This window comes from Sus scrofa, chromosome 10 (genome assembly GCF_054392235.1).
Source record: "Sus scrofa isolate SSC_HxYL_T2T_F1_AM1 chromosome 10, Sscrofa_HxYL_maternal_Yorkshire_Landrace_v2.0, whole genome shotgun sequence".
Lineage (NCBI taxonomy): Eukaryota > Metazoa > Chordata > Mammalia > Artiodactyla > Suidae > Sus > Sus scrofa.
The window spans coordinates 7678625-7705128 of record NC_139392.1 but is presented as its reverse complement, the minus strand read 5'-3'; the positions used below and the strand labels follow the sequence as shown (position 1 = coordinate 7705128).

The following is a 26504-nucleotide window of genomic DNA, read 5'->3' as shown; positions in this document are numbered from 1 at the left end:
GAGAAAGTCGCTAGATGTAGGATGGGTCATTCTGCATGATTCTATTTATTTGCATTTCAAAGTCAGATAAAACTAATTAATGGTGATATGTAAGTAAAGTTATTGTTTGTCTTTGGAAGGGGGCTGGAAGTATGTATGATGAAGCATCCTATCTGATGATAATATGCTATTTTTCAAAAGTTCTTGCTTTGTAAATTTTACTTTGTGAAAATTCATGGTATTGAACACTTCAGATCTGGTCACTTTTCTATCTTTATGCTATTTCTCAACAAAACTTTACTTAAATATTTAATATTTTATTCTGAAAAAGATAATAGAGAATTTTTTAGTGAATATGACTGTAATGTGTTATATTTTAACTTCATTTCTGTGAGATGTAATTTATCTAAAATATTTATCAGCTAAGATAAAAGAAGGAATCTGATGGAACATTTTAATTTCTTCTCAATAGAAGAAAAGGCATATTCCATGTGCCTAACAGGATAGAAATAATTAAGATGAAGTTGATCCCCAAAAAAGAGAAATATTTCTGATTGTACTTTATATTATTCAAAGACCAATTTTCTCTTTCATTCTCTTAAACAACAAAACATTAATGTGGAAATTTATTCCAGCACTAGATCTCATTATATTTTGTGTTTAATCTTCTATAAAATATGCAATAATATATATTTGCAACAACAGGATTTTGTTCACCAAGGAGAAATTTACTTAGGTAAAAATACTTGTTTGTTACATATAATTTTTTTATAACTGTGCTTAAAATTTTTGAGGCATTGACAAACAGAGTTATACCCACAGACCAAAGATTCTATATACAAAGATATATTTAACTCTATATTTCCACTAAGATTTTCCTCTATTTTACCCAGCTTTTTTTTTTATTTGTTTATATTGAACAAACTGTATAAAACAGATAAATAAGTAAATGTAGGTCTGCAGTTATAAATTATGAGAGTCCAATATATGCAATAAACTTGATTGCCATGATACATAAAACAGAACCTAAGCAGGGATGACTATGTTTTTGAGAGGAGCTGACAGTGACTTCTTTGAAAAAGCAGCATGTGAACCAAAGGATGCGAAATAGCAGCTGGGAGAGAAGCCAGAGGCATGGCTGTGGTCTTCAGAGGGAGAGCCGGGTGTGTTCAAAAGGCGATGCTGTGTGAAAGGAGCTCGGTCACTGGGAAAGTCAGTGTAAGAAATAAAAAGAAGGTGGGAAAATAGAGCCTGTAGCTTGCAGAACACTGTAGGCTTGTAACGAAGTTTTGAATTCATTCACAGTGCATTAGGATGTTGACAGTGATTTTTTAAGCAGGTGAGTAACATACTGCAATTTAGTTTCGCTGTTTGGTAGATGTTTTTCAAAGACTGCGCTGAATTTTATTGTTCATGGAATAGACGTAGGTGGCGAAGGGTAGAATCTTGGAGGCCAACGAGAGTGTTACTGTGCTAGTCCAAGTAGGAGCTGATGGTGATTTGGGTCAAGGGAGTGAGCATGGAGACCCAGAGATGTGAGCCTATCGGAGAGTCATTTAGGGGTAAAACCGCAGTGACTTCATAATACATTGAATATGGAAAGAAGTGAGGAAAACCAGGGAATAAAAATTAGTGTTATTCATTGCAGAATCGCATGTTTAGAGTAATGCATGCAGAGTTCCCGCTGTGGTGCAATGGGATCTGTGGCTTCTCTGTAGCACAGGAATGCAGGTTCAGTCCCTGGCCCAGGACAGTGGGTTAAGGATACATTATTGCTGCAGATGCGACATTGGTCACAACTGGGTCTCAGATCTGATCCCCAGCCCCAGAACTCCCTATGCTGTGGGGTGGCCCAAACTAAAGTAATAAAAATAAAAAATAAATGGAAATTACAATAGAATAATGAGGAGGATTGAAGTTATATTTTGGATTTCTTATATTTGATATGAAACGTTCAAGTGGAGACTTTTTTTTAATGGTGATTGGATGTCGTATGTATAAAGGGCAAGGTGGAAAGTAAGAATGTGAGGTAAAAAAAATCTGGAGTTCCCTTCATGGTACAATGGTGAACGAAACTGACTGGTAACCATGAGGTTGTGGGTTCGATCCCTGGCCTTGCTCAGTGGGTTGAGGATCTGGCGTTGCTGTGAGCTGTGGTGTAGGTCACAGACGCGGCTTGATCCCGCGTGGCTGTCGCTCTGGTGTAGGCTGGCGTAGGCTGGTGTCTGTGGCCCAGATTTGATCCCTAGCCTGGGAACCTCCATGTGCTGCGGGAAGCGGCCCTAGAAAAAGCCGAAAGGACCAAAGGAAAAAAAAAATCTAGCATATCACTCCTTCTTTCAACCATGGGAATGAAAGGAAAAAATGTAATGAAAGACCACTTAAATATGAGACCTCTTCATCCGCCCCATGTAGGTATTAGAAATAAATTAATGAAGAACAGTAATTTAAATGTATTTTTCAGTTAAAAGTCTCTAAAACATCAACTTCAACCTGAAAAAAAAATCCTTTATTTTTTTAATTTCAAATTTTGAATGTGTCTCCTTCATGTTCCTGTGTTCTTTGAACAGAAGACTCTGCATGTATATGCAAAGGGGCTATTAGAAAATCAATTTTATTAGAAAACTCCATTTTCAGTGAGCAGGATCAGACACTTCAGGTGGCCTAGATTTAATGGATTGTATTCAACCTTCTTGTGTGAACTGATCCAGTCACAGTCTTGAGTTGATGTCCACACGCAATCTGAAAACAAAAGCGTAGAATTTCACATTTTTGTTAAAGGCTATGATGTAATTTTCTCTTATATTACTGAACATTGTATTCTCAGACCAAAACTGTTTAAAGCAATCTCATTTCTCCATGAAGAGAACCCCTGCAAATATTATACTACAATCCTATGCTGATCACTGAGAATTATAAATGGTGAGCTTTCAAAATCACACATTTTGATTGAACTGACATGAGAATGATAATCTGAAATCTGTATCTCTGTCATATTAGCTCTGTTTGCTCTTTACCAGGGCTCTTTGGCCATCAATTTATTTACTTAATCTACAGTTTATACCTTTCCCACTGTATTGAACTCCTAAAATACTTTTATTTTGTTCCTTTAAACTCTGTGGGAAGTTGAAAACATTTAAATGAAGAGAAGTATTAAAGTACTCCCTCTTCTGCGTTTTATTGCTTTTAACGAGTGGTCTTTTGCACATAAAAACAGTAGCATTAATCTGCATCACATGAATGAAATATCAAGGAAAATACAACAGTGTCAAAGGTCACTGACAACTCCAGAGTCATGCATTCATATGAGCAAAGTGATGAATCAGTTCATTCAGTTGATTTAGATCAAGCCATTCAGAAAAGGACAATGAAATCTTTTTACTTTCCTTTGTATAGAGTCAGTTACAAATGCTGATATTTTTAATATGCCAAATGTTGTAACAAACTAGTCAAACTCATTTGTGCATAAATCCTAATTCAGATATAAATAAGAGCAGTTCAGTGGTACATTAAAAATATACTCCAAGGTAATGTGTGTTTTGTTCTGGAAATGTTGCAGTCAGTATTTGAAAGCCTGCTGATATGTTCCTAGAGCAAGGGGAACAATCTGATCATGGCTGCAAGATAAGATTCATCTTGGCTAACTCTTTCTGTTAGGGATAGAAGACTCCTTCCTTAACCTGATAAAGAAATTCATCTCAAACCAGCATCCAAGCATTTAACAAGAATGTGCTCCTAAAGCCTTCCCATTCAGTTTGGGTAGCTAAGCATGGCTGCTGTCTTCAGTATTACTTAGCAGCGATGTTGTATATTCTAACCAATACAATATGAGAAGAAATAGAAATGAAAAAGGAAAATAGCAACTAAAATGATCAATTATTATTCCTGTCTCAAGAAACTAGAAAACCCAAGTAAACCAACAGACTAAAACTAGTAAGATTAGCAGAAGTGTTACATCAATAAAAGGCCTTTATATACTAAGAACATGCATTTGTTTGTTTTTTTCCACCATGGAATGGGTTAATAGATTGTTTTCACGTTGTATAAAGAATAAAGTATTTCTCCTGCCAAATAGACAAAACATTGAAGCATGTGCTACAGAGAAAATATTCTCAGATGTTTTGTGCTATGCCTGTAACATACCTGTAAAGCGTATGTAATAATGTGAGTGGTTTAGTAGAAGTGGGTTGTTGTCACATACCTTCCCCTTAAAGTGCTTTTTGGTTTTTCCAATTTTCCTTCAGCTCCTAAGCCTCCATCACTCCAGTTTCTTCCCTCCCTCAACTCACATCTGCAAGGTGACCATCATAGTCTCACAGTCTCATATGTGGTATCATGGAGGATATGTGTGTGTGTGTGTGTGTGTATAAAATAGTGGACACGTACACCTGTGCGTTCATGGTTTTGGTTTTTCTGCTTTCTTTGCTCAATTAAAATTCAAGGTCCCATTAACTAGGCCTGTGTGTTTTCTTTTCTCTCTCAGCAGTTCCTCATCCAAGTCTCTCAAAAACAACTATTATAGTTGTATCTCATTCGCTAGTTTTATATTTCTTGACAAAAATGTTCTATAGTTTATTTAAAGATTATAAATATAGACATTAACTATGTGTCAGTATTTTAGTTACCGTGTCAATATTAAATATACTTTCCTATGCATACTTATTTGCATATAGCATTTTTATTTCTAGCTCTGCTACTTAAAATCTTGGCAAGCCATGAGGAATTTATTTTCAACATACAGCTTCGTATCTTTGTTCATAGAGCCAAAACCGCTGAATAGAAATCGCCTCCGTCTTTCCTTGACCCCACATTCTCCTCTGGTTACCACCTGTTTCTCTCCTCTTTTACTAATAAACTTCTTGAGTTGTCAGCAGCTACTCTCTCCATGTTCTTGGCCTCCCGATCAACTCTAAGCTCCCGAAAACTAGCTTCTGCCCTCCCAGTGCCAAGATCCACAGTATCTCTTTGATTAAACAAAAGAGTTAGCCCTGATCTTTTCTCAGCCTTTCACTCAAGGAATAAACTAAGAATAGCTGCTCTGATAGTTAATTCTGTGTCCAGTTGACTGGGCCACGAGATGCCCAGATATTTGATCACAGATTAACCCAGGTGTCTTGGGCTGAGCCTAAGATTTGAATTGGAAGACCGAATAAAGTGGAGTGTCCTCCCTAACATGGGTGGGCCTCATCGAATCCGTTGCAGGCTTGAATAGAACAAAAAGGCTGATCTCCTGCCTGACTGATTTGAGCTGGGACATGGATCTTTTCTTGCCTTCAGACTCAAACTGAATTACTGGTTCTTCTTGGGTGTCCAAGTGCTGACTCTCTGATGGAACTTGATCTTTTCTCAGCCTTTCACTCAACTAATAAACTAAGAACAGCTGCTCAGATAGAAAGCATCATATGTTTAAAAAGGAATATTTCAGGTAATATTTAATTAGTTTTTAAAACAAAAGACGGAACAGCATAGTGGAAAGTATATGAGATTTGGAGTGTGATATCCTGGATTTTAGAACCATTTGCCAGTGGTCTTTGGGTCAAGGAGCCCCCCAGAGGCTAAGTAAGAATTGTGAGAAGTTGTGAAGTAATCAATTTAATAATAAAAACTGAAATAGACAACATTAGCTAAAGATATTATTTCTAAGAGAAGAAATTTTTTTGAGAAATTATGACTAAGTAGATGATCAATCAACAGAAGTTATTATATGTAGGTTGTTCAAAATATACAATATCAAACAGAATTCTGTTTGCTCACTATGTGTTTTTCCCATTAGAACAAAACCTCTAGGGAGTTGCCATTGTGGCTCAGCAGGTTAAGAACCTGACTAATTTCCAAGGATGCAGGTTCAATCCCTAGCCTTGCGGAATGGGTTAAGGATCTGGCATTGCCACAAGCCACAGCATAGGTCGCAGATGCCACTAGGATCCAGCATTGCTATGGCTGTGGCATAGGCCAGCAACTGCAGCTCTGATTTGGCCCCCTAGCCTGGGAACTTCCATATGCCACAGGTATAGCCTTAAAAAGCAAAAAACAAAAACAAACAAACAAAAAGGATATTGCGTTTTATTCATTCTGTACACTCAGAGACATCCTCGGGGTAAGGAAAGCATTTAATGTTTTTTGGTAGATGAGTGAATGTGTGAAAATTAGGTAAGAAAAAAAATTATGTCTTAGTCAAAACAATATTGAGTAATGACCATGAAAAGATTATTAGAGTATCAGTATTTTAACTGAAATGCATCTGTTAAAGCAATATTAAATGTTTTAAAGGGACTCAGAAAACTGGATATTATTTAACCTATTAAGAAGCAGAAAGACTTGTTCTTCCATTAACAAATCAAAGCTTTAAAAAAGGAAAGGGAAATGAGGAATGAAATAGGAACTAAGGTTAGGGTATTAAATTAATGCCAAAGAACCTTGTGAATACTGATTAATTTCCTGACATTCCAAGTACCCTATCATTTATTGTAATTCTAAGCTCAGATTTACTTAGCCCTTTCTAAGAAGGACTTCAAAATTACATCTTAGGACTTTTTTTTTTTTTTTAATTACCTAGCCACTTTATCCTTCTGGCTTACTTTGGAAAAAAGAACATTTTGTATATATTATATACATTCTGATACAATATATATATTTTGTATACATATACAGTTACATATCTATACATATATATACATACATGTTACACTATATATATGTACATACATATGTAAATAGTTATATATCTCTTTTATACAGTTACATTTTATATATATATACACACATGTGTATATAGTTATATTTCTATCATTTTAATGGTTGAATTGGTTATCAAGCGTTAATCATCTGAAAAATACATTTTTAAGCTGCAACTCCATAGCTAAACCATGACTTAATTTCTTTTATCCACAAATAAATTGCCTTAGGAAATTCAATGAGTAGCAAAATTACATTTAACACTTGAAATTATGTGCCATAAATCATAGATTTAGAGACACTTGGAGATGCAAATAACTTCAAAGATGGTTTTTTTGCCCAATCACTAAAAATAACCTTGCTCTTCATAAAGAACCACCTGTTCCAGATTGTTATGCAGATACTACTTGAATATCTTTGGCAATAAAAGCTCCATGAGGGAATGTCTTTCTCAGTGCTGTGTCATCAAAACCTAGAAAAGGGTTTGCAAATAGTGAGGATTCAGTAAATTTTTTTTGAATGGGTGAAGAACTAATTACCTTCTGAGGCAAATCCAATTTTTGTTCTTTTTTAAAGTTTCCTTAGCGAGTTAGTTAAAAGAAAAAAAAGAAAGAAAAAAGTACAGTGCCTACACTAGAAGAAAAATATCAAGAAGCAAACACTACATGAAAAGTAAGTAATGGATATCTTTTCTTATCAATATTATAACTCGATTATATCATGTTTCATAGACATAAAGGATTCTTTGTACATATGATTTGTCTTAGCAATTCTCTTTTGATGAATATTTACATTGTATCACATTTTTATTATTATTAATAACATTATGATAAATATCCTGCCCTTACATTGTTCGTTATCTATGTCATTGAAAAAAAAAGAACTTGAGGAGTTCCCATTGTGGTTCAGCAGGTTTAGAACCCAACATAGTGTCCATGAAGATGCAGGTTCGATCCCTGGCCTTGCTCAGTTGGTTAAGGGTCCAGCGTTGTTGCAAGCAGTGGCATAGCTTGCAGATGCGGCTCAGATCCTGTGTTGCTGTGGCTGTGGCACAGGCCTGGAGCTGCAGCTCTAATTCAACCCCTAGCCCAGGAACTTCCATATGCCATGGGTGCAACCATGAAAAGAAAGAGCAAGAGAAAAAAAAGGACAATATCCATTGCTAAATTGCCCTCTAAAAAGCTCAAATCAATGTATATTCCTGCTGAAAGTGCATCAGAATGCCCACACTGGACATGATCTATGATGTCTAATCTTTGTACATCTGATAGGTGAAAAATGGCCTTTCATGGGTTGTATTTATGTGTGAGGCTTAACACAAGTCGTCAGCAGCATGGGCTTTGGAGTCAGGCTGCCTCCACTGGAATTCTCACTCAGTAGATATGGTGGAGCCTTAGGTAACTCCTCTGAGTCTCTGCTTTTTCACTCATAAAACAGGGATGGAAATAATACATATTGTATAGGGATCTTGTGGGATTCAAGGTGTAAACTCTTGTTTATAGCTTGGAAGACTACCTGACATACAGTTCACTGTTTTTTGTTTCTGTTTTTGTTTTTTCCCAAGTTGTTTGGTTGTGTTTATTATGACCATCATTAAATATAATTTCTTCTCTTAGAAGTAATATCCTTAGGCAATGTTGTCTATTTCAGTTTTTATTATGTGTGTGTATGTATACTGTATCTTGCTAGTCTATCCATCTTCCCACCTACCTAAAATATTAGGAATATATATGGCTTTTACACCGTACTGGTATTTTTTACTTTGATCATTGAACTACTTTGCTAAGGCTGCCATAACAAAATACCACAGACTGGGCAACTTAAATAGAAATTTGTTTTCTCATGATTCTGGAGTCCGGACATCTGACATGAAGGTGTTGGCAGGTTTAATTTCTCCTGAGGCCTCCTTCCTTGGCTCCCACCACTCACGGGGCCTCACCTCCCTGCTATCTCTGCCTATTTTGTTCAGAACAGCAGTCCGATTGGGCAAGGACCCCACCCTAATCCTCCTTTAACCTTGGCTTCCTCTTTAGAGGCCCCATCTTCAAATGGATTCCCAGGGTTAGACTTCAACACGTGCATTGAGTTGGGGCAAGATTCAGTCCCGAACAGCAATTTTTACAAACCGTCTTATTCCCTGTAATATTTTTGCTTGAGGAAATTTGTCTTAACCCTTTTAATGGAAGTTTAATATACACAAACAAATCAGAAGTTCAGTAAATGATCAGAAACTGACAGCACCTGAGTAACCAATACTCAGTTCAAGGAATAGACTGTGATAAACAAACATCCCAGAAGCTCCCGCCCCCTTATTCCTCTTCCTAAACACAAGGCCACCCCTCACCCCTGTTTGGAAATTTACGTAAATTAATCGTACGGTATACTCTTATTTGCATCTGATATCTTTTATCATATTTATAAAATCTGTCCATGCTTTGGCATGAAGTTACCTTTCATTGATTTTCCTTGCTGTATACTGTTTGTGGGAAAATTATAAACCATTTATACATATTGCTATTAGTGAACTTTTAAGCTGTTTCTAGTTTGGAGCTTTTAAAAACATCACTGTAGTAATTCTTACGCATGTCTCTTGGTCCACACCCCTGCACAGGTCACTGTTGGCTATATACTTCAAATGAAATTGTTGGGCTGAAGACTATGTGGTTGATAAAATATGTAGGAGCACGACAAAGAGTTTTCCAAAGTGTAGCTGCAGAAACCTATAGTCTCACTACCAGTGTCTGCACGTTCTAACGGGTCTCCTTCTGCAGCAGTTATTGTCAGGAGTTTTTTTACTTGAGCCATTCTGGTGGGGGTGCAGTGGACCTCATTTTAGGGTTTTGCTTTTTTTTTTTTTTTTGTCTTTTGTCTTTTTAGGGCTACACTGTATGGAGAGTCCCAGAGCTACAGCCGCCAGCCACAGCTACAGCCACAGCAATGTCGGATCTGAGCCGCATCTGCGACCTACACCACAGCTCATGGCAACGCCGGGTCCTTATCCCACTGAGCAAGGCCGGGGATCAAACCCATGTCCTCATGGATACTAGTTGGGTTTGTTACCACTGAACCACAATGGGAACTCCTCCTTTTGGTTTTAAGTTAGTTTTCCCCTGATTAGTAATGAATTTGAATGATTTTTAAAATATATTTGATCATTCAAAAAACATGTACATTTTCAGTGTTTCTTTGGTTAAGGGCATTTGTTGATTTGGGGCTTTTAAAATAAAATAGAAAATTCTCCAAATCTAAAGGCTTTTTTCTTTAAATTCACCTGTGCTATCCTCTGACATTTTTCTATTTTAATACTTTCAGTGTAAATATGGGACTTTGGGGACAATGAATTCTCTTCTAAATTTGCAGGTAGGAATCAGACTTTTGTTAGTTAAGTGCATTTTATTAGTTGGGCTAGTTGTAGCTGAACTAGCTGCTAATGCGGCCTCTGTACACTGGAACCGGTTAAGTTTTGGGTGAAGCAGAAAGAACAGCTTTATTGCTTTAGCAGGCAATGGAGACCACCGCAGGCTAGGGCGTGAAAACTGTGCCCTGCCTTGAGAAGGGGTAGCCAGAGGTCTTATAGATTTAGCTCGGAAGACAAGGGTATCGATTAAGATGCCTCTATTATTCTCCCTCCATAGATCATTTCAGAGTCACCAAGTACCGCGTCAGTTGGTCTGGTGACGGTCTCTGGTTGTCTTTGGGATTCTCATTCCTTGATCTTCTCTCTGGAAAGAAGATTGTTTTCATGGAAGGGATGCCAGGGGGTGTTCCAGTTATTAAAAACAGAAACAAACACATTAGGTGCAGTCTAACTCTAATTAGAAAGTAACCATTAGTAAAAGCAATTAAGCAAGAAAGAGGTCATTTGTGAAAAGCTGGACACGTCTAGATAGGTGCCATATAACTCTGACTAGGAATTAAATACTAGCAATGCATCACATACTAGTTAGTGGGCCAAGACAGGGAATAATACAATGGAGCCTGTTTTAACTATTTCTTAGCTGTCAAGTATTTCCCAATCATTCACTCTTGAGTCAGCCTTTTGAGAGTGAGGGGAGGCCTGGGAGGCAAAAGGCAAAGCCCATCTTTTACTTCAAAATGCGAAGACCTAGGGGCTTGCGCATGGCTTCAGGATCCTGCTTGGGTTACCTTCGTCTTCCCATCTCCTGGCTGAGAGCATGACTTGTCTGTCAGTGGTGCTGACCCTTCTTACCGTGAGAAAATCTTGCAGCATTTGCAGATAGTTGCCATGACCACAGATACCTGCAAAAGTTGTTTCTTTCATGGAAGTATTTTTATCGTTAAATACATACCGTAGCTTCCACATTGTAAGGTTATGCATCTTTACTGGCTGATTCAGTCTTTCACTTTACTTGATCCCTCACTTTAGCATTTCAGAGACAAAATCACAGGATGGGCAGGGTGTTTTGGAAATGAACTTCTCTCAGGCCTCACTATCACATATTAGCCAGCCAGCTGTCTCTGCAGCTCTTAAAAATCAGCTGTATTGGAGTTCCCGTCGTGGCGCAGTGGTTAACGAATCTGACTAGGAATCATGAGGTTGCGGGTTCAATCCCTGGCCTTGCTCAGTGGCTTAAGGATCCGGCGTTGCCATGAGCTGTGGTGTAGGTTGCAGATGCGGTTTGGATCCCGCGTTGCTGTGGCTCTGTTGTGGGCCTGTGGCTGCAGCTCCAATTAGACCCCTAGCCTGGGAACCTCCCTATGCCGCCAGAGTGGCCCAAGAAATGGCAAAAAGACCAAAAAAAAAAAAATTAGCTGTATTGGGGGATTCCCTGGTGCACTAGTGATTAAGGATTCAGCATTGTCATTTCTGTGACTCAGGTTCAATTCCTGGCCTGGGAACTTTTGTATCCTTTGAATCTGTCCAAAAAAAAAAAAAAAAAAAAATTAGCTATATTATTTTTTGGTAACATATTTTTGTCTTTCTCATTTCTAGCATCTACCTACTATTTTCTGCCCGACTTAACTCTCGTGTTGAACGTAAGAAATCCAGGGAACTAGATTTCAACTGTCTTTTATGTACAACATTCTATAATTAGTTTTATAAATGTATCTAATATTCTAGTTTCCATAATCTTAGCCAGAGAGTGAAATATTTATTTAATACTCTCACTTAGGAAAAATAGCTATTTTTAATTATTTAGTCCTCCTAACGTGTAATAAAGTCGTTATATTCTGAGGTAATGATGGCTGAAACATAGTAGGGCTCAATAAAGATTTTGGCTTGAATGAATGGAATCAGCTTGAGCTGGGAAATGTGTTCATGATCCTTATCAAGAAAGCCATTAATCTAGTTCATAAATATTCACATGTTTGGTGTATTGCAGAGATTTGGACTGTGAAGATAAAAAAAGAAGGAATCATGCCAAAAACACATTGCTAAAGCCAAAATTGCAATTAGATCCTTTGGAATGGAGTCAACACCTGAAATATACTCTTAGAATAGAATAGGTAGGTAGCACTGGAGGGACCAAAAAGAAAATCAATGTTATACAAAAATCTCATTTATAGATGCTGCAGCAGAGGCCTTTTGACCCTCATTCCTGGGCTCTAACTTATCAAGGACAAAGAACTAGTCTCAGCTCTGATACAATTTCCTTTTATATCTTCTTCCTAATTCCTTCTGCCTCTGGAGCTGGCTCCGATGCTCTTCCTCTCCTCCCCCACACCATCCTGTGCCCGCTGTGCCCGTCTCCGCGGTTCACATTACCATAGCATTCTGAATACTAAGTGTAGGTTTTTGCGTCAGTTCTCCACCGAAGTCTGTGAGGGCGGGAGCCGCAATATTTGTGTCCTCATCACGTTGCGTCATACTCGACCATTGTAAATCTGTCACACATTATGGTTTAACAGAACCCGCTGAGGAATTGAAAGACAGAGGGGAGAGCCTTCCGTGTAAGGAGGCTCAACTGAAAGACTTTATTCACATACAGCCCATCTACGTCCTGGTGTCCTAAAGATGATAGCTGGTACTTATTTATCACTTATTATGTCCAGGCCACATGTGAGTGGCTGGCTTAGTTTCCTAGAGCTTCCATTGCAAATTACCACAAACTCTGTGGCTTAAAACAACGTAAACATATCCCATTTCAATTCTGAAAGCCAGAAGTCCAAAAACAAGGTGTCAGAGGATATTTTGGCCAAGTCCTATGCCTATGCTGAAGCCTAAAAATAACATATTTTTTAAAAATTTCCCATATGATTGGAGTTCCCTTCACGGCTCAGCGGTTAACGAACTTGACTAGGATCCATGAGGATGCGGGTTTGATCCCTGGCCTTGCTCAATGGCATATGGATCTGGCGTTGCTGTGAGCTGTGGTATAGGTTGCAGATGTGGCTTGGATCTGGTGTTGCTGTGGCTGTGATGTAGGCTGGCAGCTGTAGCTCCCATTCGACCCCCTAGTCTGGGAACTTCCATATGCCGTGGGTGTGGCCCTCAAAAGCAAAAAAAAAAAAAAATTCCCCTATGATTCTCAATCACAGAGAGGCTGGACCATTACTATGCCAGGGAACCCTTTTCCATTAAAAGAAAGAGCTTGGCCCTTGAATTTGAGAGCCCAGATTCTAAGATTTTTAACCTGAGAACCCTCACATCCATTCCTTGAAACTGTCTCATTTTCTTCATGTTTAAGATCAAGAGTTTTTTCCCTTAATTGTTTATTGTGCAGAGTAAGTGTGGACATATAATACATAAATAATGGTAATACCTACTATTTGCTGAATTCTTACCATGAGCTCAGCCTTGTTTTGAGCCTCTTCATGCATTATTTGTGTATCCCTCTGGTATTACAGAAGTTTGATAATAGCTCCTCTACCATGCAGCCTGTATCCCAAAATATTGTGAAATCTAACTTGAATAAAAGGAGACACTTTTCTCCCTAAAATATTTATGGAAGCATATTCAGTGAATCAGGCTGCTTTCCGAAAGGGGCAAACAGGAAATCAGCAAGTTAGGAAGACAAGGAAATTTAGGTCCTGTAGTAATTCAAAGCAGTCGAAGCCTGGGGAAGCAATGAAATGTTCAGGCACCCCCCCTGCCAAATCTGGCTTTGTCACTAATGCCTGATAATTTGTCTCAAGCCAGAATTCTCCTCTGGGAGTTCCCGTCGTGGCTCAGTAAGTTAAGAACCTGACATAGTATCCAGGAGGATGCGGGTTTGATCCCTGGCCTCTCTCAGTGGGTTAGAGATCTGGCACTGCTAAGAGCTGTGGCATAGGTTGCAGATGTGTCTGGGATCCCACATTGCCATGGCTGTGGGATAGGTTGGCAGCTGCAGCTCCAATTTGACCCCTCACCCTTGAACTTCCATATGCTGTGGGTGAAGCCCTACAAAGAAAAAAAATTTTTTTTTCTCTGCCATATAAGAGATGTTACTATGGGAGTAATGATGCTTGCCCAACATTCTTTAAAAGTATAGAATATATAAGAGCACTTTAAGAAATCAAAAGGACTGAAAGAATGCTATTAGGGACAACAGTAAAATACCATTAAATAGTTAAAAAGAGAACTCGGCTAGGGAAAGAGGAGATAGTTTGACAGGAGTTGGGGGTTGGGGGAGTGTGGTTTGGATTAGGGGGTGTACAGAATTTATCAGCAGTGAGCAAAGTCAAAGCTGGGTGGCACTACTCTGTATGCTTTCATTTCAGTGGTGGTGGTGGTGCATCATGTTGCTTTTTTTTTTAAATGATTTTTATGTTTTCCATTATATTTGGTTTACAGTGTTCTGTCAGATTCTACCCTACAGCAAAGTGACCCAGTCACATGTATACATACATTCTTTTTCTGACATTATTCTCCATCGTGCTCCATCATAAGTGACTAGATATAGTTCTCTGTGCTCTACAGCAGGATTTCATTGCTTATCCACTCCAAATGCAATTGTATCTGTTAACCCCAGATTCCCAGTCCATCCCACTCCCTCCCCCTCCCCACTGGCAACCACAAGTCTGTTCTCCAAGTCCATGAGCTTCTTTTCTATAGAAAAGTTCATTTGTGCTGTATATTAGATACCAGATATCGGTGATATTGTATAGTATTTGCCTTTCTCTTTCTGACTTACTTCACTTCGTATGAGAGTCTCTCGTTCCATCTATGTTGCTGCAAATGGCATTTTTTCTTTTTCATTGCTGAGCTGTATGCCATTGTTTATATATGCCATATCTTCTGAATCCGTTCATCTGCTGATGGACATTTATGTGTTTGCATGTCTTAGCTATTGTGAACAGTGCTGCAGTGAAAAAGTGCCTGTGTCTTTTTCAAGGAATGTTTTGTCCAGATATATGCCCAAGAGTGGGAGTGCTGGGTCATATGGCAGTTCTATATTTAGTTTTCTGAAGTACCTCCATACTGTTTTCCATGGTGGTTGTACCAGTTTGCATTCCCACCAACAGTTCAGGAAGGTTCCCATTTCTCCATACCCTCTCCAGCATTTGTTGTTTGGTGACTTGTTAATGATGGCCATTCTGACAGGTGTAAGGTGGTACCTCATAGTGGTTTTATTTGCATTTCTCTAATAATTAGTTAGGTTGATCATTTTTCATGTGCCTGTTGGCCATCTGTATAACTTCCTTGGAGAAATGCCTATTCAGGTTATTTTCCCATTTTTCAGTTGGGTTGTTGGGTTTTTTGCTGTTGAGTTGTATAAGTTGTTTGTATATTTTAGACATTAAGCCCTTGTCAGTTGCATCATTTGAAACCATTTTCTCCCATTCTATAGGTTGTCTTGTTTCTTGCCCTTTTGGAGGTTTAAGTTCTTCTACCAGCATTCAGTAGATGTTCTGTGCGAACTGTTCTATATGTAGTTGAGTTTTTTGGTGCATTTGTGGAAGAAGGTACACGTGATGTCTTACTCCTCTGCCTTCTTGAAACTTCCCCAATGTTGCTGTTTATCTTGTTTCTAAATTCTTCCCAGACCAGTCTTTTCATTTTTCCCATATCCAGGGTGGAAGGAAATTTAGAATGTTTTCTTCATTTTTGTGTGTTTGTGTGGGACCGAGTGAAGAAATTATTCAAAATAGTATCTTCTGCCAAATACTTTTAATACTTTGTCAAAAACAGTGTTACTTATCTAATAATATTCTTACAAACTTATAGCATCAAAAATAATGATGCTTCCAGTAACTTTAGCCTTGAAAAAATTAAATCCAATAAGAGTGTGATTCAAACAAAGGTATACCAGGTGTGGTGTCAACTATGATGTATTCAATAGATTTGCCATATATTTTAAGATTTTATTATCACACTTAAAATTCACTTAAGCATTTTCTTAAAATTATTAACTTAAAAATAGGAAACTTTGTGCATTTATTGCTATTTTGTTCTTGACTAAGTAGCTCAATGAGATAAATTCATATGTTAAAGTTGGTTTCGACCTTTTCTCCAGATTTCATCATGATTCAAACCTTTCAGAAGGTCAAACAAGTTAAATCAAAATTCTGTTTTCATTCTTTTATTTTTTTTATTGTTGGTCCCTCAGTGCTTTCAGATAATAAGCAAAACAGGAGCTAAGAATGTTCAACTATTGTCAACCAGTTTTTCTCATTGAATTTCCAATCTAAACAAAAATCTCATAAGGAAACTACTTTCACAATATTTAAAAAAAAGTGTGAGGAGTTTAAATAATAATCCAAAGTTGGATTATTATTTAAAACAATCCCCAAGTCACTTGAGGCTGTTTGTATTATCACTTAGTTCTTTTTTAGGGAGCAAGAGGGACTGAATATAAAACATTTCCATTACTATATGTAGTTAGGAAAATACTGTTTCTGAAGATCATAATACATTGGTAGAACTAGTAAAGGTATTAATGGACATAACTGAATTTGAATTTAGTGAAAAATGTCAAGATTCTCAAAGTTCTTTATTGTTTGCTAATGCTATTTAGTTCTGCATTGTTTGAGATTTCTTATTTTTTGAGTGCTTATGATGTATTTTAGTTTCTTAATCTAATATCTTCCTTTTTTAAACAATATGTATATATATTTTTTGCCCTATACACGTTGCATTCCCCCCAAAAATAGAGATTTCAAATTACCCCAGCATATCTTCTTGGAAATTGACCTTGAACGTGGCTTATTAAAATCAAGAAATCCTGCAGTCAGCCACACAGCCTCCTAAATTTATTCAACAACACATTTCACAATTTTTTTGGCATAAAATTCTTTTCTTACAAAAGCCTTTCTCTCCTCCAATTTTAATATCAGTCTTCATTAAGAAGGCATCCTTCAAGATGGAACGTTCCTTTTTTCTCTCCTCTAAAACTGTTGAAATGTCATTGAAACGTGCAAAAGGGTTTAAAGGCACAAGAGCAAAGAGAAGGAGGTGCTGTGTCAAAGCTGTAACTGGATTTGTGGGAAATGGGCAGTGGATGCAAGGGTGTTGACATATAATTAGAACGGAGGAGCAAATGGCCCAGAAGGTGCCCCTAGGAGAAACACAATGGACATGGCTTTGTTTTCTTTTCAGAGCCCTGGAGAGCCAACACAGCCAGCATCCTTGGGTGGGGATTACGCCAGTACAGCCATGACCAGAAAAGGCTGGTTAGTCAAAGAATCCACAGAAAGCTTTGTTGGCTCACAGAGCTGCCTCTGTCTGTGTGCGAACTCCCAGGCCAGCCGTTTTCCCAGGCAAAAGCCAGAATCCTGCATACACGTTCTATTACATTTGGGGGAGAATTGAGCCGTTGGTATCAAAGTCCCTGTGCTAATCCAACACATTCTAGTATTTGAGATACTGTGCTGGCCTGTCGGCACCCTGGCTGTGCTCCCCAAGAGCCAGGATCCTCTGCTGAAGTGCTTTTCTGTGTAAGCAGAGCGCACAAGCGACTCTCTCATAGGTGGAGGGGTGAGGGCGTCATCCTTTGACGATTTGGTTTTAACCCTTGCACGTGTTCTTCTAATCGTTTTTATTATTGTTGCTACTGCTATTTCGTTTTTTAAGATTTTTATTTTTTTCTGTTATAGTTAATTTACAATGTTATGTTATTTCTTATTTTCTGTTGCCTTTTAAATCCAGCCTCTTGAATATTGGGCCTCTTCCACTGATCACTTTTGCCCACTTTTACTCTTTCTTTTCATATTTTCTGACTCATTGCCTTTATGATGTATGATGAATGTTTCAGAAAATATCTTGATTTTTTATCTTCATGCTTTCAGTGAACCTTTAAATTTTTTAAGCAATCACACTTTAATTTTAAGGCTTTTCTCTCTTTTTTAAATGGCAGACTTCAAGATTTTCATTGTATTATGTATTTGTATCTCTAAAAGATTACTAATTAATTTTTAAAAATTCTTTTACTCTGAATTTACTTTTTCTCTCAGCTTAGTCATGTTCTATGCTCATTTAGATCCTTCCATTTTTGTTCCGGTTTTCTCAGATATGTGGGGTCACTTCAGATGCCCATTCTTATTTGAAAATGAAGACTAAACTGCCTCCTTGCAGCAGTTGGCTTGGTGTTTTTCTGTTGCCATGTGTGCAGCTTCAGCTCTGATTTGACTCCTAGCCTGGGAACTTCCATATGCTGCAAGGGCAGCCCTAAACAGCAAAAATAAGCAAGTAAGTAAGTAAATAAATAAATACATTGCACCAGGGCATTAATCATGACCCAAGACTGTCCTGGACACAATGTGACTTCTGGAAACTCTAACTGTAAAGGAACAAAATTGAGACTGACATTCAATTTCCCATCAGCAGCACTAGATGTTAGGAGACATGACAAACATATTTCTAGCATACTTAGAGAAAATGATTATAAGCATAGAATTTTATAGGACGTCAGCATAATGTCTCCTATGTAGGAGACTGTCTATATAGTCTCAGAAAATGTACATTTTGTAAACTCTCCTTGAATAAGTATTTGCATAATAATTAGAGGAAAACCATTATCAGAAAAAAGGAAAGTTTGGGGTTTTTTTTGTTTGTTTGTTTTTGTCTTTTTGCCATTTCTTGGGCCACTCCCGTGGCATATGGAGGTTCCATATGGAGGTTCCCAGGCTAGGGGTCGAATCAGAGCTGTAGCCGCCAGCCTATACCAGAGCCACAGCAACGTGGGATCCGAGCCGCATCTGCAATCTACACCACAGCTCATGGCAACACCAGATCCTTAACCCACTAAGCAAGGCCAGGGTTCAAACCTGCAACCTCATGGTTCCTAGTCGGATTTGTTAACCACTGAGCCATGACAGGAACTCCAGGCATGGGTTAAGATCAAAGAAACAACAGAAACAAGGAAAAGAAATCCTAGGTTAAGATCTAACTATGCAGTCATCCCCTAAAACAAATGTTTCTTGTTTTAGCAAAAAGGAGTAGACTTCATACCAGGATATCCTTTAGAAGAATGTTGGCTTCATATAATAAATATTTTAACTAAAGGAATACCTATGTTAAGCATTTAATAAAAGCGGATGCCCAGGGAAACGGCAAGGTAATGATAACCCCTCAGAAAAATATAAAATATACTCTAAGAAAATGGTAGTCAAAATATTTTTCAAAATAGAACTTCAATAATTACTGTCTAAAATTAATTAACCAAGAAATAGAAATAGAAAAAAATAAACAGAGGTAGAAATATATTAGTTAGAATGTATAAATTATAGCTGTAGGCAAATGCTTGGCTTTTGGGGAGGAAAATTTAGAGTTAGGTGATGTGGCTGCCAGTTTTCATATTATGTTCTTCTGAATTGTTTACCTTTTTTTTTCTTTTAACCATGTGTTAAATTCATGTTTTGTAATTCTTTAACCAAGCAATGGAATTGTTCAAACTATACATAGTTGCACATTGGCATAAACAGAACCTCATTGTACATGCTGTTTTTTCAGTCTAGTTTTAATTGAATAACATGGTTGGACAGTTTTCTGTGTACAAAAAAGTAGGTCTAACATCCATTGTAAAAGCAGATGTCTTGAGTGTATCCTATTGTATCAAGCATTTTCCTTTCACCTGAGAACACAGATAGTTCCCATGTATTTGATATTGTAAATTATGTGCAATATATATATATGTGCATTTATTATTGCACACTTCGCAAATTTCAAATGAGAGTAAATTTATGGAAAAAAGAATGATTACGTAAACTGATATGAATATATATACCAGTGTATGTATGTGTATATATTATACATTATATTATATATAATATACATATAATATATAGTCTCTCTCTCTATATATATATACACATACACATATCAGTTTACCTGATAATTCTTTGGTATATGTATTTAATTGTACACCAATTATATATACATAAGTATATGTTATATATGTTATTCTTTGGTGTGTATATATATAATTTCTTTGAAATATATACATGTTCATGTGAATATGTGTGTATAGCAGTTTACCTTTTAGTTCTTTTTTACATAAATTTACACTAATTTGACATTTGCAAAGTGTGCCATAATAAATGCACATATATGTGTCTTATGCATATATATGCTGATTTTCAGGTCAGAATACCTTCCTTTGTGAACCACTGTATTACGGTTTAGCAGATGCATTCCTAACTGAGAACATTCTATTTTGAATAATCATTATACCACTTCATTTGTAAAGGAACAACTTTAAATAGCATAAGTCCATTGTCCCTTCCGTTCTCTGTGCTGGTGTCATTTATTTTACTTCTCTGTGTAGTAAAACACAAGATATTGTTACGTATTTCTGATTGCCAATAATCTGATGAAGAAATTTAGAGGGAAGAGTATTCACATTTACTCATGTTTCATCCAGGCCAGTGTACTTCCTGCTCTCTGCAGATCAGCCTGCCCTCTGGAATCATATCTCCTTAGATAGAGGAACCTCCCTTAGCTTTCCTTGTAATGATTCTCCTGGCAAAGAATTCTCTTAGTTTTCATGTATTAGAAAACAGAAATGTGATTGTTCAAACTATACATGGTTGCATATTGGCATTAAAAAAATCTCATTATACATGCTGGGCTTTTTGTTTATTTAATTGAGTAATATGTATGGACAGTTTTCCAAACATGTTATTCAGTTAAACATTATGGTGAAAATTTAGGGAGTTCCCACTGCGGCCCAGTGGAAATGAATCTGACTAGTCTCCATGAGGTCACAGGTTCAATCCCTGGCCCCACTCACTGGATTAAGGATCTGCTATTGCTGTGAGCTGTGGTGTAGTTCACAGACAGAACTCAGATGCTGCATGGCTGTGGCTGTGGTGTAACCTGGCATCTATAGCTCTGATTTGACCCTCAGCCTGAGAACCTGCATATACCACAGGTGTGACGCTAAAAAGACAAAAAAAAGGAAAATTTATTTCATCTTAATTCTTGAAAGATATTTTCACAGGGTATAGAAGTCTAAGTTGACAGTTTTGACACATATTAGATTTTTGCTTTTTCCTAACTGAAAAACCTAAAGTTCCTAGGGCTTGCCTCTGTTGTCTTCATTCTAACTTTGTCACCACAGCACCCCCTTCTCCCCATCACGCACACTTAATTTGGGCTGCAGTGATTTATTTTCTTGTTTTTTATATACAACTAATGATTTCTAAACTCAATGAATTGTTAATTTTGCCTAAATAACAGCCCTTTGCCTCTTCCAGCCAATATCCATATTGAGTAACCAAATCCTCTTCTTTTTTTAAAGCCCAATCCAAATGCATTTCATGTATGAAGCATTTCATTTACAGTGAACTCTAAGAACTCTTTTTAACCTTCAACACCCTTTGTCTGACCCTACCTTACAGTGTTCATCAGTACAAATTACTTATTTATGTCACCATTCTGTTTCCTCTAAACTGTCAGAGTTAGAGGAAAGCTATGTTAGAAATAGAGTTATGCTACTATCTTGTCTGTCTGTCTTTCTTTCTTTCTTTCTTTCTTTCTTTCTTTCTTTCTTTCTTTCTTTCTTTCTTTCTTTCTTTCATTCCCTCCCTCTTTCTTTCTTTCTTTCTTTCTTTCTTTCTTTCTTTCTTTCTTTCTTTCTTTCTTTCTTTCTTTCTTTCTTTTAGGGCCACACCTGCAGCATATGGAAGTTCCCAGGCTAGGGCGAAAGCTGGTTGCTGGCCTACACCGCAGCCATAGCAACACAGGATCCAAGCCATCACTGCAACCCACACCACAGCTCATTGCAACGCTGGATCCCCAACCCGCTAAGGGAGGCCAGGGATTGAATCCACATCCTCATGGATACTAGTCGGATTCGTTTTCCATGAGCCACGATGGGAACTCCCTTGTTTATCTTTCTATTTCCTTAACTCCTGACATCCTTGTTCCGTAAATGACATGAATGATTTCTTATTCAAAAATATTCCACAGAATATACAATTAGCCTAACAGGTATCTTGTTGACTACAGTAACTTGGCTTTTGCCACTTCATGAATTTTAAGCTAGTCACATAATTTCCTCTTACAGCTTTCATTTTGAATCTAACTGGAGACAACTGACATGTTTGATTCACAGCATGTGGCAGGCCCATCTGCGGTGGACACAGCACTGCCCGGCTCCTCCTTCAAGAAGGAAGGGATTGTTCTCTGGTTTCTGGGAGACTTGACAGGCAGCCCCCAGCTTTCAGTCCCTTTCCGGTTCTCCGCGAAGAACCTCTGTGCTCAAGACCACACTCTGGTAATCCTCAGCCATGACAACTGATCACCAGGACAAAGAGGCCCAGCTCCTTAACACCAGACAGAACTCCATGGAAGGTTAACAGAGGCTTCCCTGAGATTGTATCACAGCTTGACTTCTCCCACTGCCTCGTTTTATTCTCCCCCCAACACTCGTTGAATCCTGGAGCCCTTCCATAGCACACCTCCTTCCCGCCAGTCTTCATTCCAGAGAGTTTCCTGGGGAAACCCATGCTTCGGTGCAAGATGATGCTCCAAAACAAAGGCTAACTATTTATTAAGTGTTCTTTCTCTTGCTACACAATACACTTTAAAGTTCCTTCCTTTGCCCTTGATAATAATTATGGACCATAAAGATGCAAACAGGAGTTCTCATTGTGGTTCAGTGGGTTAAGGACCCGACATAGTCTCTGTAATTATGCAGGTTTGATCCCTGGCCTGACTCACTGGGTTAAGGATCCAGCGTTGCCTCAAACTGCAGCATTGGTCACAGATGCAGCTTGGATCACATGTTGCCATGGCTGTGGCATAGGCCAGCAGCTACAGCTCAGATTAGACCCCGAGTCCAGGAGCTTCCATATGCTACATGTGTGGCCATAAAAAGAAAAAAAAATGAGGATGCAAACAAAATACTCTGTTAGTCTGAGAGGAACTAGAAAACTTCACTTGTTCTAAAATTTACAGTGAATTCTAAAGTCCTATGTGCCTCATATTACCTGTGTCCCACTTATAATTTCTCATTAGTTCATACAGTCCAGAGCATGGTAAAGAGACAACATGTGTAACTCAGTCTCATTTGTGAATGTCATGGTAGTGAACCCCCACAAACTGTTAACGCAGGTGCATATGCACGGATCCAGAAATTGGCTGGAGCCGGTATTTGCCAGGCAGTCTGACATGACACTGTTTCAAGGAAGATAAACTATAGGTATTTATAGAACTGGTCATAAAGCCATTTTGTAAAAACTGTTCCCTTTTTCACCTGCTGAGTGAAGCAATATTTGATTATTGTGCTAGAGAAGAGCGATCGATCATACCTTTTTACTAGAATAAAAATAAAAACAAATTCGAGAGAGATGGGGAAAAGCTTTTTTGTTCCCTTTAATACTTATTCAAACTGCTTAGGTCCTGGGTTTTTAAATTGAAGTTGAACCTTTTCAGATTTCTGTTTCCTTGAAGGGTGTGGGGAAAACCATTCCCAGGTTCAATAAAGAAAACAAAAGTAGGTACACCAGCTTAGTGTACACTAGCTTTCAAGGATATTGGACAAATGAGTTTCTCCTGAGACTCATATAAAGTTTCTTTTCTGCTGTGCAAGACCCAGCTTTCCTATCAATGAGAGCTATAAAAAAGAAAAAGTGAAAAACAAAATCCTGAGACTAGAGAGGAGAGGACAACATACACAAATCCCAAGGAATCAAACCTTCGTTAAACCAGGGATAGAATAAAGAGAACAGAACTCCGTGGTTTCATTGTGAACCCCTGTGTAGGGAAAGTGAAAAGGACCAGAGGGAGTCACAGCGAACGCACTCCTCAGAACGTGAGTGAACTTCGGTTCAAAAGAGGGTAGAGGTGGAGTTCCCGTCGAGGCTCAGTGGTTAACGAATCCAACTAGCAACCATGAGGTTGAGGGTTCGATCCCTGGCCTTGCTCAGTGGGTTGAGGATCCAGCATGGCTGTGAGCTGTGGTGTAGGTTGCAGACACGGCTCAGATCCCCCATGGCTGTGGCTCTGGCGTAGGCCGGCATCTACAGTTCTGATTAGACCCCTAGCCTGGGAACCTCCACAGGCCACAGGAGCAGCTCAAGAAATGGCAAAAAGACAAAAACAAAAAAACAAAAAGCAAAAAAAAAAAAAACAAAAGAGGGCAGAGGTGGTCCCAGGAACCAGGAAACAAGGGGGAAAAGGAAGCTGTAACACCGGCAGTCAGAAAAGAGCTCCCTTGTCCTCTGAGGTCCTGCAGTGGGTCAAGGCCTCCATGCTACTTTTGTGGGGAGCCCCTGTGAGGACCACAGCATATGGCACTTCTTGAATGTGTGTCTGTGTATGTAAAGCATACTCATGCATCAGTCAGTACGACACATCAAAAATTCATTTCCACTTTAACCATTCTTTCAAACCTTGAACTCTTCCTCTATATCAAAGAAATTACTTCTTGGATTATTGAATTTTGCTAAAAGGCCAAGCTGACGCACTAGGTAATGATGCCAAAAATATCTTCTCAAACATTCAGCTTGCATGATGACACCAACATGGCTCTGACCATGGTAATGAGTATTTAGTATTTATGAGATAAAGGCAAAGTTGGAGGCGGGAAAGTCCATTCTAAAAGACCAAGCCATAGGCAGCAATTTCCTTTGGGAAATTTAAATGGAATTGAAAAAAAATATGCGAGGACAGGGGACCAAAACTCATTTATTTATTAATTCATTGGCTACCTTTTTTTTTTTTTAGAGAAATATTTTATACTGCTCCTTGTTTCTGTGCTTGTCTTAGTCTGTTCAGGCTGCTCTAAAAAACAACCATAGCTGGGTGGTTTAATAAACAGAAACTTAGGTCCCGAGTTCTACAGGCTAGAAGCCCTGGGTCAGGGTACCAGCACGGTTGGGTACTGGTGAGGGGTCACGTGCAGGGGAGGGACTGCTGTCTCCTGGCAGTGTACCAAGGGGCCGAAGGGTCCAGGGAGCTCTCTAGGGTCTCCCAAACACCCCACCTCCACGTACCATCAACACTGGGGGATAGGTCCCAACATATGACTCTTTTTTGGTTTTGTCTTTTTAGGGCCATGCCCTTGGCGTATGGACGTTCCCAGTCTAGGGGGTGAATTGGAGCTACAGCTCTCTGCCTACACACGGTCACAGCAAGGAGGGATCTGACGCAAGTCTGCTACCTGCAGCACCGCTCACGGCAAGGCTGGATCCTTAACCCACTGAGCGAGGCCAGGGATCGAACCCGTGTCCTCATGGATACTCATTGGGTTTGTTACCACCACCGAGCCACAGTGGGAACTCCAACATAGGACTTTTGAGGAAGACACAAATGTTCAATTTCTAGAAGTGCTCAAAGATTTATCAGTCAGGAAACGAAACCACCAAAACTAACCGTTCAGGTGATTTGGGTGCAGAGCAGATCAAGTTTAAAAACATGAACCCAGATTTGAAAGTGCACACAAGGCTGCCAGAGCCTCAGGGAAAGCTTCAGAGAGAAGGGAGCACTGGAGTTAGGAGTTTCCCCGGGGTAGGGTCTATCCAAGGAGGTACCAAAGGACCGTTTGGCCTGGGCCTCCTACTTAAGACAGACCCTAGATGACAGCTTTGCCCTTATCTTCAAATAAGGGAAATATATTACAAACCTGTGTGTACTTCTGTACATGTATGTTTTGCCAATGTGTTATTTTCTTAAAGGCAAGCATGTTACATAAGCCACATTTTAAATCCTATTGATAGTTTTTTTACTTTTTTAGTAGTAGTAGTAGAGTATTTCAGAAAATGGAATTTATCCAGACTTCCGCAGCTCCCTAAAGGCCCTGGCGAGGACTTATTCATCTTGCAGAAGTAGGAGTGAAGACAGTGCCAGCGTCATGTTCCCCTTGCTCACAGACTGGGAGAAAGTGGTCACAGTCCACTGTAGAGCAGGTACTGTCCCCTTGTGTATTCACTGTCCTGAACGTACAGACAGACACCTACCATCCTTTTCTCCCCACACCCTATCATCCTAGCTCTGAACTTCCACTCCCATGACCTTCATCTTTTTTTTTTTTTTTTTTGTCTTTTTAGGGCTGCACCCACAGCATATGGAGGTTCCCAGGTGAGGGGTCAAATCGGAACTGTAGCCACAGGCCTACGCCGCAGTCACAGCAACGTCAGATCTGAGCCATGTCTGCAACCTACACCACAGCTCACAGCAACGCCAGATCCTTAACCCACTGAGCGAGGCCAGGGATTGAACCTGCATCTGGATATTAGATTCATTTCTGCTGAGCCGCAAAGGGAACTCTGACTTTCATCTTCTTAAAAAGTATATTCCATAAGAAATTGTTCAGCCTAAGAAAGAGTGTATGCATTCATTCATGAGTTGGGTTTTTATTAAAAATCTGATATTCTTTCAACAATATTTGAATGATACTTTGGGCTGGGCGGTATTCTAGGACCTGAGATAAACAGTGAACAAGATAAAAAAAAATCCACTATCCTCATGGAGCTTATAATTTACAGTATTATATTTTACCTGTTATAATTTTGTATGCATA

At 38.7% G+C, this 26504-nt stretch overlaps 1 protein-coding gene across 1 annotated transcript in view; it reads left to right on the top strand.

Moving 5' to 3' along the window:
- Positions 1–23330, top strand: part of LOC146398776 (uncharacterized) — a 156609-nt gene extending 133279 nt beyond the window's left edge. Inside the window, exons 5-6 of the mRNA XM_084979048.1 lie at positions 18048–18226; positions 22095–23330. The gene's annotated coding sequence lies outside the window, so the exon portion shown is untranslated. The remainder of the gene's footprint in view (positions 1–18047; positions 18227–22094) is intronic.
- Positions 23331–26504: the final 3174 nt, after the last annotated feature.